The sequence below is a fragment of the Alligator mississippiensis genome, chromosome 8, assembly GCF_030867095.1.
Source record: "Alligator mississippiensis isolate rAllMis1 chromosome 8, rAllMis1, whole genome shotgun sequence".
NCBI classification, from domain to species: domain Eukaryota; kingdom Metazoa; phylum Chordata; order Crocodylia; family Alligatoridae; genus Alligator; species Alligator mississippiensis.
The window spans coordinates 8,263,855-8,281,093 of record NC_081831.1 but is presented as its reverse complement, the minus strand read 5'-3'; the positions used below and the strand labels follow the sequence as shown (position 1 = coordinate 8,281,093).

The 17,239-nt window shown below is 46.2% G+C and overlaps 1 protein-coding gene across 2 annotated transcripts in view; it reads right to left on the bottom strand.

Moving 5' to 3' along the window:
- The window catches only part of SMIM36 (small integral membrane protein 36), a 34,854-nt gene extending 31,119 nt beyond the window's left edge, over window positions 1–3,735 (bottom strand). For both annotated transcript variants that reach the window (XR_002092456.2, XM_059732073.1), the window contains exon 1: window positions 3,624–3,735. The gene's annotated coding sequence lies outside the window, so the exon portion shown is untranslated. The remainder of the gene's footprint in view (window positions 1–3,623) is intronic.
- Window positions 3,736–17,239: the final 13,504 nt, after the last annotated feature.

The window sequence follows — 17,239 nt, the reverse complement described above, 5'->3', positions numbered from 1 at the left end:
TGTGCACTTGCTCATCTGGTTATGTTACAACGCATCAGCCTCTGGTGTGCGACACGCCTCAGCATTAATTCTTCCAACGTGGGTATTTTCCAGACTGTCGGCCAAGACAAGAGTTTAGAAGGGGGCACGCGTGTAAAAAAGAGCATTGAGTTGCATGTCTGGCTGTTGTTGAATTCACATGGCCTGCTAAGCACCGATTTCAGAGTCAGTCTGCAGAACAGTAATAGACCCGTAAAGAAGACGAGTAGGGTAAAAAACTAGAGAGCAGAGTGACCCAGATCTGTGGGTTTCTCTTGAACTTTGAGCGTACTAGCCGTTTGGGGTTTTATGCACGTGGTGCGTACAAGCGCACACACCTATCCTGTAATGTGTAACCCATTCATACGCGTGCGGTAGGAAGAGCAGGGCCACCTCTTTCCCTGCTTATTCAGAGAATGGCGGAGCTCCAAGGAAAGTTCTCGAAAAGTCAGTTCAGTTTAGCACCGGTGATTTATGGCTGTTAATGCAACAGATCCTGTCCAAATGCTCTGGCATTGCTCAGGAGCCAGCATCCAACTAGCAGAGCAGGCTGAGGTCAAGGGAGTTTAATGACAAGCCTACTTGACTGGAAAACCGAAGGAAAGGCCAGATAAATTGCAATCCTTAGGGCCAAGCTAAATGGTTGCAGGCTGTGTCTTTCGCCCTTCCTGCCAGAATGGAGTCCTGCTCTTTGGAGGGGTTTCTCCCAACACACATACTCCTTGTCTTTACTCAGTCATGTGTGGCCATGCACACTATGTATAATACAGGAGGGGCAAGGGGCAGGGGAAGTGGACGGATATTGTTAGCCATGGGTATACACTGTAAAACCGAGATCTGGTTTATATCCCTCTCACCACAAAAGTGACGCAATCCACAGAGCCTTATTTCAGCCTTTTAGACCAAGAGGATTCAGCTGTGAAAGTTGACGTCTGAACATCACTTTCCCAAAGGTCAGATCTAAAAGGTGGATTCATGCCCGTTGCTGGTTGCTGTCCGGTCCCACCTCCAGTCACTCTCTCATTCTTACCTGATTTGTCTCTTAGCTGATTAACAAATCGGTAGTGCTAGAGAAGGTCGGAAGAACATCAGCTGGAAATGTCAGTGTCCCACTGAAAACTGGTGAAGATGAGCAACATGCACACGTGTACAGAGCTCCCCTACCCATCACAGAGTCTGTGGCCTCTTTGATGGGTCTTGAAATTCAAAGATCCCCCTGATGAGCGGGGTTTTGCCTTCAGAAAGTGCCCAGTTCCATAATGCAACAGGAGTCCCGAATGACTTTCCACAGGGGAATTCAGCTCTGTGTCTCAGCAGGACGTAAGGGTACCAACCCGATCACCGGCTGGTAGAAACTTCAAGAGTAGTTGCTCTCCAACAACAGTCTCAGTTATTGCCTCAGTGTCTGGCATAAAGTATAGCATCCCACAGTGCACGGCTGCACTAATGGAACATGCTCATCATGAGAGTGCACAGCCCTGAGTCAGAAAGAAACATTGCCATGGGATTTGACTCATTTGAATTCACACCATCAACTGGGAGACTCTGGCTTGAGTAAACCTTTCTTCTGTAGCCTAAATAAAAATCATGATTTGAGACTGCTCAGTGTTAAATGGATCAGATGAGCTAATAAGAACATTTCTTCCTTGGTTTCAATTTACTGGAGTGCTAAATAGGTATTTTTCCATATGCTCTAGGAACCCCTGATGTGCTTTAAGGACGTGAATACAGTCATTTGCGATAACACACTGGGAATCTCTTCCCCCCGAACCATCTTCTCTTGGTACCATCTCCCCATACCCAATGATAGTAGTGCTATTTTACTTTGTATTTTTTTATATAAATGGTATCTCAGACTTCTTTATGTCATTACTGAATATGTATATAAAATGCCAAAAAGGTTAAGAAATAATACAAGTAGGAGAAAGATAGTGCGCTGGTACAAGCCCAACAGGGAAAAGACCCAGTTCTAGACTTTCCAGTGGGGAGCTGGAGAAAGCAGAAGTGCAGTGACTGGGATGATCCTAAGTGTCCCAGCGAGCACTGCTGGTTCCTGAAGAACCTTGTAAAGCTAGTACTTGTCTAGGTGCCAACATGCAAACCCTAGCTATGGCTGCTGAATGCTAGAGTCATACCCCTAGCGTAGCTCTTTTGAAACGATGGGTCCCATGGCTTGGGTGCTAATCTCATTGACACCAGTATAATGCAAGGATGAATCCACCTGGGAAATGATCTTACCCTAGTGTTAATCAGGTTCAAATTGCTTTGCCACCATCATCAAAGAAAACCTGCACGCAAGTTGTGTGGGGAAAAGAGGAGTTGTGTGCTAGGAGACCAGACCTTTTCTTGCCTCTGCTACTGGCATTTTGTGATCTTGGCTGCCTCTATCTCTATAAAACCAAAACCGCACTGTACAGCCACATCTGTCATGAGCACTTGCTCAGCTGAGTTGTCCAATAAGTTGAGTACCATTGGCAGTGAATATGGGCTCACTAGGGCTGTATGAAGCTTCGGGTGCTGATTCAATTCAGAGGAGATTCGGCCCGATTCGGTGGCCGAATCTCCAAATCTGAATTGAATCAGAGGACCAATAAAAAGGATTGAATCTATTCGAAGCTCTCCAAATCTTTGGAAGAGATTCGGAGAGCTTCGATGATTCGGGCAGTCCCCAGTGGCTGTAGCAGGGAGCTGGAGCTGACTCCGAGCTGGTAAGTACTAGGGGTGGAGGAGGGGGGTGGGCTGGAGGAGGGGACCATGCGGGGACCCCTGCCAGCCCCCATCCACTGCCTGCTCCCCCAGCCCCCCTGACCCCCACCTGCTCCCCTTCCCCCCCATGGCTGCCCTGCCCACCCCAGCTCCCAGCGCTTTAAACCCCACCCCACTTACTGGCTGCTGCCAGGGTGGGTGGTGATACCCACTGCCCCCCACTGCCCCATGCTGCATGGGGGGCTCTGCCATGAGCCCCCTGACTCCCCTGCTCTCCCATGGCTGCCTCACCCACCCCAGTTCCAGTCTTTTAAGAAAAAAAAAATTAAACCCCGCTCCAAATTCACCAGCTCTTGCAGCAGCCTTGGGGCTTCAGGGGGCTCATATAAAGCCCCCCACATGGCGCAGGGTAGTGAGGGGCAGCGGGGATTGCCCCCCCGCCGGGCAGGAACTGGTGAGTTTGGGTTTTTTTGTTTTTTTCTCCTTAAAGGGCTGGAGCTGGGGCAGGCAGGGCAGCCATGGGGGGCCTGGGGGACTCATGGCAGAGCCCCCCATGCAGTGTGGGGCAATGGGGGCAGTGGGGATTGCGCCCCCAGCAGCACCCACTGAATCGGGGCATTTTTTTTTCCAAGTGCTGGGCTGGGGGGGATGGGCCTGGCTGATTCAGAGATTTGGCAGCAGCTGAATCGATTCAGAACAGTGATTCGAATCACCAAATCGAATCACTGTCCCCTCAATCGGCCGAGTCTGAATCCGAAGCCACTTTGCAGAGGCCTAATGCTCTCAAAATCAGGTTGTGTGCAAGAAACAATGCGTACAGACCAGCCGCACGAGGTGCACTTCAATCTGGAGCTGTAACAGGGAAACAGTCAATAAAACTCTGTGTAGCTCTCCATTACCTTAGCTTCCCTTTCTGTTTCTCCCATCGCCTCATGAACCGTTTGGCAACAGTTTGAAACTCTGGCAGGCAGGAAACAAAAGCATCTAACAGGTGGCAGGCTTAGAAACCTCACTGAAACCTCTCCAAGTAGCAATAGCTGGGTCGAAGCCACAGCTGGGGGAGCCAGTGACGGCAGAGAGCTAGCAGCAAGGCCACGCCTGATTTTTGCTAGCTGCAAACACAATAGAGGCTTTGTTGAATGTTTGCATTGAAACAGAGGCTAAAATGTATTTGCAAAGAAGACTGGCTCTCTCTATCAGCAGTATGGTCATGGCCCCCTTACCGCAGCATCTGAGCAGCCCACAGTCTGCTCTCAGTTACAGAGATGAAGACTTGCCCCCAACACCCCGGTCCTCCGAGGAGAGGCAGCGACTTGAATTCATTTCCCCCCCACCCCAAGTCCTAACAACTGGATTGTCCTTTCTGGTCTGATGCCAGGTATGTCTACATCCACAGGCTACTTTACATGGCTGAGGTTAATTTACCCTGGTTTATGATGAGCTCTGCACTACTATAGCTAAAAAGGTGACCAGTAAAGTTATCTGAGGTATCTCTGCTTTCACTTCTCCGACTGCAATGTGAACATACTCTATGTTGCATAAATATAATGCACAGAGTCTGGTCCTAAAGTTACAGTGCCGAGAGCAATTCTGCTGAGTGTGCATTAGCCAAAAAAGAATCCATCTCCTTTTCCTAGAGTTATGGCCAATCTGCAAAATAAACAGGATGAAAATGCGAAGCACTAGCAGTTAGTTTTGATCCCAAAAGTAGAAAGATCATGTTCCCAGTCCCCTAATGGGGCAGGTCTGATGGGGAAGAAGGTGCCAATTTTATAGAGCCCCTTTTCATGGCAGAGCAGCTCTTTAAACATATGGCCTTTGCTGCTTTACTAGGTAGAGCTGTATAATTCCTACTCCGATTTGCTGTTATGGCAAGGGGGGGATGCAATCTGCTTCGTTCTCAGCTTGGAACATATGCCTTGGGAGGGTTTAAGCTTTTAAGCTTAAAAATGAGTTCCTGCTGTTCTGTTTCCTTTCTTTGCAGCATGTGTTGCACAGCTGGGACAGAGGCTGGAGCGATTACAAAAGCTGGGGAGGAAATTAAGGGTACGGCGGTGCTGTCTGCATAACCTTCGCCTGTTTGCCTCGATGATTTTCTAGATCAGCGGTCTCCTTCTAAAACAAACTCTGCTTCTTCACTAACCCTTCCACTCCCTCCAAGGAACTGCACTGGAAAGCCTTTCCTCTTGCTGAGTATTTATATTGTGGTAGGACCCAAAGGCCCTGGTTCGGCCAGGTTTCCGTCACACAGACAGGGCAGAAAGATAATCTGTGCCCTGAAGGGTTTACAGTGTAAAGATTCATAGGTGGTGAGGATGCAGCATCCAGATGAATGTGGTGAAGATTTGGCATGGCTTCCTCAGTTACATGCATTAGCTCACGCTCCCCACCCAATGCTGGGAACAGAACCCAAGCACTCTGCCTCCCAGCCCTTCCTCTGGTGCTTTCCCAGGCTCGCAGACCCCTCAGCGTGAGGGGGGCAGCTCCTCCATCCCGCTGCTCCTACTTTCCCCGCTCACAGTTCTCACACACATCGCCAAGGCTGAAGTCACCCACAATGCAAACACCATCTGCTGCTACCAACCTCGATTGCACATGGCGCCTACTACTTCTGTTCTCAAGGCCCGGTTCAGCAGTTGTCGCAATGTCACCTAAACTGGAGTAATTAAAAACCAACGGCCGCCGTTTAATACTAACTCACAACTTTCCCACAAGACAGACCAGTGCCAGAGACTCCATGAAGTTCACTTGGGCTTTCGCTATTTGCATTGCTCTTTTTACAGCCCACGGTGGGCTGTTGTGTAAAATCTTGCGGTAGATAAAAGCCCCATCTTATGACTCGCCTTATAAAATGATCTCAGGATTGCCTCATTTAAATGCTTTCTATTGAGAAATCACCAGGCCCAATTTAGGCAGCCTCGTGGCTTTGTGTTTCACGTGTGCTTATAAGATGTTTTGCAGTCTTCGGTTGTGGGACATTAATGCACAAAATATTATCCTGATTAACATCACTACCCCGCGCCTGGTTCCTGCGCTCAGAGACGTGATGAAGAATGTCTTGCATGCAAAAGTTTGTCCATTTTTATCCTAATTACAGAGTTGGGCCAATAAAAGATGTCAACCTACGAAATCCTTGCCTCTCACACTATAAATAAGTCATTTACACAACGTTCCAGAAATATTAAAACAAACACATACCTACCTCATGGAATACCGCAGGTACTTAGGATGATCAATCACCTGCAAAACCTCTGAGAAAATTGGGTGTGTTTTTAAGCAAACGTTAGACCTACTCCATGCTGTAACGGATGCCAATGCAACTCTGTTATCAGCTTCTGTGGTGTATTCCTACAGTATTAGTGGTGAACAGAGAGCCAGCACAAAGTCTGTACACTTTATCCTCCTTAAGACCTCAAAATTGGACTTGCCTGGCTCATAAAAGAAGAGTACAACTGTTGCTGATTTTCCCCTTCTGCTCTGGCTATTTCTTTTGCTGCTTTTGTAGATTTTCATGATTCTACCCTTGAGCGTGAAGCTTTTGTGATATTAAAGACCGAATAAAAGACCAAATGTACAGCTCCACTGGGCCTGACTTCACTAAATGTGAATTCAGCTTGCCTTTAGGTTTAGACAGGGCGGATCCTACCTTTAGCAGGGTGTTAGACTTATGACCCCTGAGGGCCCTCCTTTTCTATCATTTATATTATTCCTGCACATGGATGTTTTTGCTTAATGAGATTACTACTAATGTCTGATACCCTGTATACATAAGAATATGTCTTTAGTGATGGAAATTAATTCAGCTTTTTACTGAGTCTAACATTTTCTCTGCCCCAAAGAGCTCAGAGCTAGGTGCTAATGCATTTATTCATCTTGTGAAACAGGAGCCTTGTGAATAGCCTGTGTGTTGTCCTACTGGAATCAAAGAAAGTACTGCCGGAATAGCATTATTCAGCATTAGTAAGGACGTCAGAGTCCAGAATTCAATAAGACAATATGCAGCAGGACATGTCAGATGGGGATTATTAATGATGAGAAGAACGTATTTAGAGGGACAAATGACTTGGCAGAGAAAGGCAGGGAAACTGTTCCAGCCAAAGCGAAGGCTATGTGGGAAGACAAAGGAAAAAGGAGATGAATTAAGAGGATCAAAGGGGCCAAGAGAAGTCAAAGAGGACAAGGGAATAGAAATGCAGGCATGGGCAAATTTTGTTGTGCTTTCAAGGTAAGACCAACACACTTGAACAGGAAACAGGATTCAAAGAGAAGGCTGATGGGATCAGAGCCATGGGAGGAGAGGCTGATTTTAACAGTCCGGTTATGAGAAAGGAGGGAAGACTGGAGAGCGCTGCAGTAATCGAGAGTTAACTGCGTGGGCACAAGACTTCTAGCATCAGCAGGGAGCAGAATCTGCTGGTAGTAGAAGTCGTGAGAGATGTGCTCTGGGAAGAGAAGACAGTGGCCTAAAGGGGTACGAGACAGAAAGAGTAGTGGGGCTCGTGCTTTCAAACCAGTCCAGTTTACAAAGTGGAAGGACTCTGGGCTTCAGCCAAAGCCATGTGAAAGCCTGAACAATGCTGATATTAGGCTCTCGGATGTCCATGCCGATAGAACAGCTGAGGGAACACGGCTGGTTTGTATTTTCTAGTAATCGTCTTCACATTTTTTTCTTCTATTTTCAGGAAATCTGAAGAACAGGCACCCAATTCATAGAAATAATTATGCTTTGTATTTCTTTCCCTCTTTTGGGCTGGTTTGTTTGACTCACTGTTCCTGATATTGTTAGTCTCTAGCTATTCTTTCAAGAAACCATATTTTTTCATGTACAACACATACCTTTGCCCCCAAATCAGCCCCCCAAAATTAAGCGGGGAAGCTGGTATTCTGCCCTACCCTGCTTTGATTCCTGCTCCACAGCATACCAGCTCTTGAATGGTTATTCAGGCAGCTGAGGGCGCTAATTGATTTAATGGCTCATTGTTCTTCACTGAATAGGTATTAATGACCACCTCTCCTTTTTAAGGGTCCTGATGTTCCACTAAATCAAGCTAACCTTTCTTAGGGCAGTTTTGCTGGCTGCTCCTGGTCTCTCTCCCCCGATTTCACAGCCTAAGCAAGAACAGGGGGGTGAGTCAGCTGAAGATTAGGCTCTGTTCCTGCTCTATGCAGTCATAACTCTGGAAAAATCTTTTTTTCTTCATTTTGCCTTTCAAAAACAAGGCACATAGTATATTCCTATACATACAGGTTGTGTTATATATGAGAAAAAATGGTATGCAAAGAAGTTTAAACAAGAGCCTAATGGCAGATGCTAGTGGGCTGTGGTACTGGCTCCCTTTCCTGCTAGATGGTTTCAAATTCTTACAGTCTTCAGGTTGGCACAGATTCATTCAAGAATTGTAACAAAAGGTCTATCCTAAAACCTTTATTAGTATGTACAGTGCATTAACAAAGTCTCATATGTGCCACAGGCCAGAGCTGGGTGGCAAAATGGATGCTTTGAGTCATTCGCAAGCCTGAAGAATTGGCTCAAAACATGCAATTTTTTAAAAAATGTTTGGCAACTCATTTTTCAAAGAGAAATAGCCTTGGGTCAGTTGACACATTTGGTTGCAGCAATATCCAAGCATTTTATTTCAGTGGTGTACTTCTAAACACTTCTGCAAACAAAACTGAAGGAAGTTGTTTCAAATAAAAAAAACCTTTTCTTTTTTTCTTTTCTTTCCTTTTTTTTTCATAGACATTCGACATTTGGGCTGGAAGGGACCCCGGAGGATCATCGAGTCCAGCCCCATTTAAATTTTTTAGAACATTGCAGTTGGACAGCCTGATTTTTTTTTAGTATTTTTTTCTGGACAAAATAGCTCAGCAAAATCCACACATGTTCATGAAATGAGTTTGTTTTTTTTGTCCCCTCCAAAAAGTTCCCTGTGAAATATTCATCCAACGCTAGTGCAAGTTCATAGGCTGGTGTGAGCCTAATCCAGTGGTGCAAGCTCAGATCTTTGGCCCCCGGTGCCCCTGCAGCCTGCATAGTTCCCTCTCCAAAAGGGCAGTCGGAGGAGAGCTGGAAGCGGGCAGGCAGGGCAGGGCTACCTGTAGACCTTAGGTGTGCTCTATGTGGATGGAGAAGCCAGGTTCACCGTGCTGCCCGTCCCAGCCAATGGAGACTCCAGAGGAATAGCTAATCACTCACTGCTGGTATGCCGAGCCAGGGATCCTATCACTGCACAGACACGAGTATGAACCCTGACAGCCTAGCTAATTACTGCCGGTATCTTGGGGTCTGATCCTCCTTCCAGTGAACATAATGGGAGCATGGACACTGATTTTGAAGATAGCAGGCCCAGTTTCCCAGTTTGCAGCTCTCCGACAATGAGAGCTACTCCGGGATTTCTGCAGCGATGTGTTGGCACTGGAGGTGAGTGATCTGGGGAAACAGTCCTCCTAAAGCTTCATCCACATAACTGGAACCGGGACTGATTTAGCAGAGCTGAAATTGGCCTAACTGGGATTAATTAGATGCCATTTCCTGGAAGAGAGCTCTCTCTGTTCCAGCGCTCTTGGGGGGCAAAGAACTGAAACGTTTAATACTCCTGCAGCTCCCCTGCAGAGACAATGTCACCCACCTGGTCCTGGAGGTCCAGATGGGAAGTGGCCTCATGCTCTGTGTCTACTACTCTCTGCCCCTGCGTCTAATTTCTTGGTGGCGCCTCAGAAACAATCAGACCACTGGGAGCAATTATCTGGGCCCACTGGCCATTCCTAGAAGCAAGTCTTCCAGAGGCCGTCAAAAGCAATTTGCAGTTCATTTCACAACCTTGCCACTTCCTTCTTTTCACTTCTAGCATAACAACAAGCTTCCCCCAGAGGTGGTCCAGTCATCCACCCAGGCGATCTTCAAAAAACGACTTGATGCCCATCTTGCTGGGGTCATTTGATCCCAGCGGTCTTTCCTGCCCATGTGCAGCAGGGCTGGACCCAGTGATCTGTAAGATCCCTTCTAGCCCCTAACAACTATGAAACTATGAAAGTCATGTAGCAAGGGCATAGTATTTACCTGGGATTTTGGTTGTAGCCATGTTGGTCTAAGGAAATAGGCAGACAAGCTTCTTTGGTTAGATGTGATATCTTTTATTAGACCAACTGAGAAGTTGGAAAAAAGTTCTTTGCAAGCTGTCAGGTGCAATCTCCCTTCTTCAGGCATAGGGAGTCTCTGCTGGTCTGAGACTCCACTTCTAGCTTCTTTCATTCATTGGAGTCTCAGACCAGCAATGCCTATCTTTTATGGTCTTTTATCTTCTGTGTATGTGCATGCATGCACAACAGGACAGGTCAAGTGAAATTATTCATAAAACCTGTAACAATACCCAGGGCACAGGTCTGGGCAGAGGAAGTAAAAATGTTTATTGGAAGCTAATGCAAGCTCTGGAGAAAGGCCCTCCCTAGCCATGGTGTTATCCAACGGCAGAGATTTTGCGGTATGTGGAGACCTTTGGGGCACAAAAGAACTTGCGCACCTGCTTGCAGATTCAGTTCGGGAATTGTGTGCCTCTGTTTGCATGTGGGTGAACCACAACCAAGCACTGTCGCACGCAATTATCCACGTGCATGCTCCAGTGTGGTAACTACCTGTGCAACCTGTGTTAAGGACAGACTTCAGTGTAGAAAGCTAGGAAGCCAGTTTGAAGAGGGAAGAAACCTTGGCTTCCCCATCCCCCTTCATCCCTGAGAGTAAATCACTGCTTTGTGTAAGGCAATTTTTATGCTTTTCACTTCAACTACTCATTCCCTTAAGAACATAGAGAGCAAAGTGGCCCATGATAATCTCAGACAGGATATCCTCTAGGGAAAAAGACTCTACACTATATACAAACAATAGATTTCTTCCGTTCAAATCAGAAGCAGTTTCCAGAAGATATATAGTGTGTCCATCCTCTCTCCCCACCCGCCCCAAATTCTGTATATGTTTTTTTATCTGCATAACAGCCACTATCAGATCCAAGGCATAATTTGCTTCCTGCAGGATGTGAACAATTCCTGCCCACATTAAAAGAAGAGAATTGGATTCCAGGGTGGAATGCAAAACTGGTCATTTTTCTAAGTCATTTCAGGTGACATTCATTACGGGGCTGTGGGTGGCATGCAAGTCAAACCTGTAGTGGGGAGAATTTCACACATGGCATGCCATTTAAGAAATCAACTTAAAGATTTATAAGCGGTACATGCTTCAGTTCTAAGAAAGAGGTTTTGCTAAAATTTTAAAGGGTTACTAGGAATTAATATGCTAGGTCCCTAATTCTGACAGCAAATCTAGGATTTTAGAGTCCTCACTACTGGTCTGGTTTGTTTGGTTCCTCTCCTTAGACCAGTGGATTTTTCTTCCACCTGTGGGATACGTCTTGATTCAGGGATTAGCTTCCCCAACCCCCGTGGAGGCTGGTCAGATGTGACGCTTACACTAAAGAAGGATTCAGAAGAAAAGCAGTGTGATGTACCACCAACTACTACAATTGAAAGGGTTGTAAAATCTGCTTCACTTGAACCCGGTTTATTTTTTGGCCTTTCAGCCAGAACACTGATCTCAGGCTGGACACATTTCTTGCCTGCTTGGTTTGATCCTATTCCTCTTGAACTTGGTCGCAAAACTCCCCGTGAGTTCAATGGCAGCAATATTGGGTCCTTCAAGCAAAGCCTCCATCCATTTCTATGCTGAGTTTTGTGCTTCTTCTGACACTTTCCCAGACAGATGAAAGAACTGGTGAGCCAATATGATATCTCCAAGCTCTCCCAGATTTCACACCATCAGTCCTATGCCAGATCACCTTCTTTGGTCTCAAGATGCTTGCAGATGTGCAGTGATATCACACTGAAACCTCTTCCAAGGGTTTTAGTGAGGCCTCTTGATTGAAGCATTTTTGGAACATCATAGGCACCAGATGTAGTAGCTTGTTCAAGTCTGTTGCCGTAAACTCCAGCCACCCAAGCAGCATATACTGGATGTAAAACAATGACTGGTAAAGATTCGTGCACACGTTTTTGGTGTCAATGTGGAGTAACTCCAGTGACCTTGTTAGAGCTGCTAAGTACATTTGGGATAACAGATTTTGAGAATTCAAAAATCCATTGATGACAAGGGAGTAACTGGTTTATCTAAAAGTAATCCAGTGTAGTAGAGAATTTGGAGAATAGTGGAGAATTTGGTTTGGGTTTTGTATTTGGACTGCTCTACCGGACAGTGGTTGGGAGCTTTGACTCCTTAGCATTCTTCATCTAGCCAAAGACAAAGGAATTGCAAATTCATTTCTAAGTTGGTAAATGTTTCCCAAACCTGCTTTTAACAATGGCTATGGAAATGGTTTGACCTTGTCTACACTTGCAGATAAACTGTGGTCAGACATCTATTCTCAGCCAGAGCTAGGGCGTGTAGCTTAGAAAGGAATTACATTTGGTGGAGCAAAGTTATGCATTGCTTTGCAATGTTAAAGCAAAGCATCAGAACAGCGTACATCCTGGGCCCCCTGGAAAAGGATGGGGGGTTTTGTCTTTGACTTCCATTGACACAGAAACTGGCCTGGAGTTTACAGACAAGTCAAACAGCAGCATTTCATTTAGCCATCCAGGGTGATGAAGTTGAAGAATTACAGTGATATTTTTGGATATATATTACTTCAAGTTTATCTTTATGGCCAGTTCATTTAAATCAGAATTGATTTACTGATTTCCTTGTATAACCATATGGGTTTTAGGAAAATTGCCAAGAGAAAACTGTGTTACCATATGTTGTTCCCATCCAAACCTAGAGGCCTCTTCCCTGGTGTAGTGGGTTGTCCTTCCTTTAGCCCAGCGGAGGGCAATTATTTTGGGCGGAGGGCCACTTACTGAGTTTTGGCAAGCCATCGAGGGCCGCATGACAGCCAAGGGCAGATAAATACTAATTCTCTAAATTTTTTAGGGGCCCCGCAGGCCAGATAGAATGGCCTGGAGGGCTGCATCCAGCCCGCGGGTTGCATTTTGCCACCCCTGCTTTAGCCCAACCCAGAGGCCAGCTTCCTCATAAAGGCCAGTCAGCTCTTAATTCCAGTTTTCAGTCCATTTATTTTACACATGGAAAGCTTGTCCCCACAGTAAAGAGAGCATGAACGATGAGTGCCCCTGGAGGCTGGGGGGCATAGTGACCACCCGCAGGCGTCGGTGGCGGCAGGGACAAGGCAGCAGCAAGCAGGGAGCTCCTGCAAGTGGCCACGGCAGTGTCAGCGGCAAGGGGTGACCACCCGCAGGCACTGCCAGCAGCGGCAGTCAATCGCAGGAGCACCGCCAATCTCAGGGGGTACACATGCACCCGCATACACCCCCTACACGTCGCCAATGAGAGACAGTCCACCCAGGCTCTGTGGTTTTTTCTCTTCAGTTTCCCAACCTCTTCCTCAGCTCCCCTTCTGGGAGCTTTAAACTTCTTCTGGGCCAGCCAGTCATCCCTATCAGCTGGCTCTGTGCCCCTAGGCAGGCAGGCTATTCCCCATTAACCCCTGCAGCTGGGCTCCAGCCCCTGAGCTATGCATCCCGTTACACCTGGCAAATGCAGTATTATCTCTGATGTGCCCTTCCCAACAGTGAAAAAAATTGAGCTGTTTGGATATTTTACTAATACATGAAGATAAACAATATTTAGTTCAATAGGGGAGAAACTGTCTTGAACAATGGGAAAATGGCACCCACCTGCATCAAAGTAATACCAGTGTCAGCAAGAAAATTAACTGGTACTACGTACTATTTGTTAGAGTAGGAAACCAAGGTGCAGGGTACCTGGGTTCTTTTTCCAGCTCCATGCATGATCTTGTCTTGCTTGCTCATGCTGGCTAACAGTTGCATTTAGACCTATTGTTTCAAGCGCAATACTGAGAGAAAAATATTTGTCATTAGGGCATGTAAATCAATTATATCAGCTATGGATCAGGCCTGTAATGAGTTACTAAGTCACATTCTTACCATTTGTGACCCTGGCTTTTCCTTAAAGGCAGTGGAGAGATGACAGTTTCCAATAACTGTGGATGTTCCATGATGGACCTCAATTTGCCTCTCTCTGCAGTGGGGACAACAGCCTCTTCAAGGTAGACTGCTGAACTGTAACTCAACCTGCGATCCTCAGGTGAATCAAACTATAGAAGAGGAAAGTACTGCCGTTCAGGCTAAGTACAGGCAATTAAAAAGTCCAAGGCTAAATCGATTCCATCTTCTCAGGTTAGTCTAAGCTACATAGATTGAACCAATAAGCAAGTAAATAAACATTCACTTTTGATTCAGGAAATGCAGCTACATGCCTGCAGTGGAGTAGGCCAGAAGCCGGGTGGGTGGGAGGGTGCTAGAGCACACTTCCCTGCTCAGCTGGAGCAGCGAGCTGGGGCCAAGGCTAGTCCACCCACCCTGTGAGGGGGGGTTTGCAAGGGAGGTGCAAAGCATCTTGGGATGCTGGGGAACTGTAAGTTAACTTGAATCTGGAGGGGATCTGAGATACAATTTCAATAAACCAATTTAACTTAAATCAGTTAAGTCTGATACTACATCCATCCAGGTTTATTTTAAACTGGTTTCAGTTGAAAATGGTTTATGTGCATTGAACTCCTGTTGTGTCACAGATTCGAACCAGTTTCTGATCGCTTTTATACCAGTTTATGTGTAACTCCTGTCCCTAGCGTTAGATTTCCTGAACCTCTTTTTCACCTTTCCCTCAGCACTGACACCTTGACTTTTTTTAGCGCTTCTTCTACCTGTTGTTCTATGCATATTAGATACCTCTTTGTCAAATGTCCTCTTCATTTCATTTAGGTCTTCCAATCCACGTGTGAGTATTTGACACTGTAGATGCATATCGACACATTCTTCGTGGCAACTCTTGGCATCTAAAGCAGCATTTTTGTGTCTCTTCGCCCACAGTTTTTATGCCCAATCACAGCAGAAAACAGCTCTTTTCTGCTCGCCTGCTATTCTTACAATCAGTCTGTCTCTGTGTTTTAGCTAAAGGCTTTCTCTTGTTGCAAGTCCATGATACCACGCTGAGCGCAGGGTGATTTACAAGCAACAAAAACGGAGGCACACTCAAGGTCTAGTTCAGTTTCTGGGAAAGATTTTGCCTAAAAACGATAGCAGGGAAAATCCCCAAGTTGCATCACAGCACACTGACTCCAGCTGCCTTTCGAGAGGACTGCTTTGCCTGCTGTTCCAGAGAGGAAATGCCCATTCCAACACGCGCTTACTCTGCTGGGTACATTTATGCCATTTTTCATCAGGCAGCCACCGCAGGAGTCCCTGCAGCACTTGCAAGTGCTTCATAATTCTAAGAAAAAGAGCATTATAATCACAGAGCGAGGGGAAAACCCTTTTCCTGCCAAGGAGGCATTTTACTGTCAATCTCCCATTGTTGTACTCACATTCACCACCCTTTTGAGCAATTAATGGATAAATCAGATTTTTTTTTTCCTGTGGCATGTCTGTAGGTGGAGTTTAGTCCCATTCTTATCTAAGCAGCTGATCTTTCCCACCAAGAACCTGGTGCCAGGGTGTCCCATAACTTACTAACTGCTGGAAGTGTGCTTCAGCACAAACAACTTGAATTACCAGGAGGATATTTACAGTTGCTGACCAAACTCCCAATTTCCTTGGTATGCCCTTCAAGACAATGCCCCTTCAAGCGCTGGCCTCCAATTGTACTGTCAGAAATTGCTCTAGGCCCAAGAATGGGAAAATATTGTGTTTAGATTTGTGATAGGCAGGCAGAACAAGAGAGCCGCATTTCTTGCGGGTGTTTTTTTGCTGCGTGTTTGTTTGTTTTTACAATGATATCATTGGTCAGGGAGCACTTGGAGCCTCTCCTCCTTAAACATCCTGTCCCGTTTGGCAACAACAAGTTGTGTAGTGCACACTATAGAGCGGGTACCAGAACCATTTCCCAGCGAGATGGAGAACAGAAGGAGGCCTTAGAGCCGAAACCTGCCGAAATATGAGGATTGCAGATGTCACGATCACTGGTTTGTAAGGAGGGGACTTACCTTTGGGAGCCCCATCCACACGTCCAATCTCAGACCCTGCTCCTTACTAGGTAACTCCGCTAATGGCAGCCATGATTGAAATTGACAACCGCTACTCAATTTCCTGGCTACTAGGCAATTAGTAATTCACCTAATGCCACCCCTGCCTGATCTGAACCTGTGGACGCTACATTTGCTCCTCGCAAACTCCGCTGTTGCAAGGAAGCCAAGGTCCCTCTGTGTCTGGGAATGAAAGCAACTCTTCATCCTTTATTGAGATGCACAACCTTCGTCTCACTAATGAGATGGGATCTGACGCTGTGAAATGCTGAGCAATGCCAACTTGCTGTGCAAGCTGCAGGCTCTCAGTGCCTTTTGGGATGTATTCAATTCTTACAGGATCAGGCACAATGTGAGCAGACCTTGTGTTTTGGGGCTCAGTTTCCACTGTATCTGACCAGTCAGGCTTATGAGAAATAAGGATCAAATTCTCTGCTTGGGAAGGCAAGGCAAACTGGACTACATACCCCAGCTGACTTCCTGCCCCTGGAGCAGAGAGCTGGACTCAATGGTCTTCCAAGGTCCCTTCCAGCCCTAATGTCTATGAAATAGGGGAATGAGGCTTTGCTCAATAAGGCTACTGATTTGGACACATTATTCATGTAGGCTGCTCTGAAAAATCCCAGGTTTATGAAATGAAGAGGAAGTTACACTTACATCATGCAACTGCAAGCAGAGCACAAGCGATGTCACTACTGTGACCTCCAAACCGTTTGCATTCAGTTGGCCTTTTTGCAGCTACCGCTCCAGCAAAAAACAGACACGAAACAGCTCTCAGCAGTATTAAACAAGAGACTGCAAGCACAAATAAAATGTGTCCCATTTACAGAGAGCCACTGCCATTTCCGTCGGTCAGCTCTTACCTTGCAATTATATATATTGGAGTTGGCTCATTTATTAAAGTCACTAGAATGGGAAGAGTTTTAAGGTATTGGAGCCAGGGCCTCATTTGCTTTTATACCCATGATCCTATCAAGCCATATTATGCTGTCATGTCAGGGGAACATGGGGATAAGTTATAGTTCCACCCACTCAGAGGCACTTTTATGACACTTGAGTGGTATCACGTGAGCTCGGCATCAGTGTGAATCTGGCCTTGCATCTCACTCGCAGCGTGTTCAGAGCCTATTGTTCTCTTCAGCCCATTCAACGACTACGAGCTCTTTCACATCGCAGGCATGACATCCATCGGTGCTGACACACAGGGCCCAGGTTCTGTCATCAGCTCTGCTGATATAACGCCGAGGTAACTCCAGTAACATCGAAGTCACACCAGCAGAAGTCTGCAATAACAGGAGAATTTGGCCGAGTGAAATCTCTCTTTTTCATCTCAGGACCAAATGCCAGTGTTTATATCACACCACCGCAAATCTGGGCTGATGACACAGAAACCAGCCAGACTCCAGATTTCCACCGGTGCAATACAGATC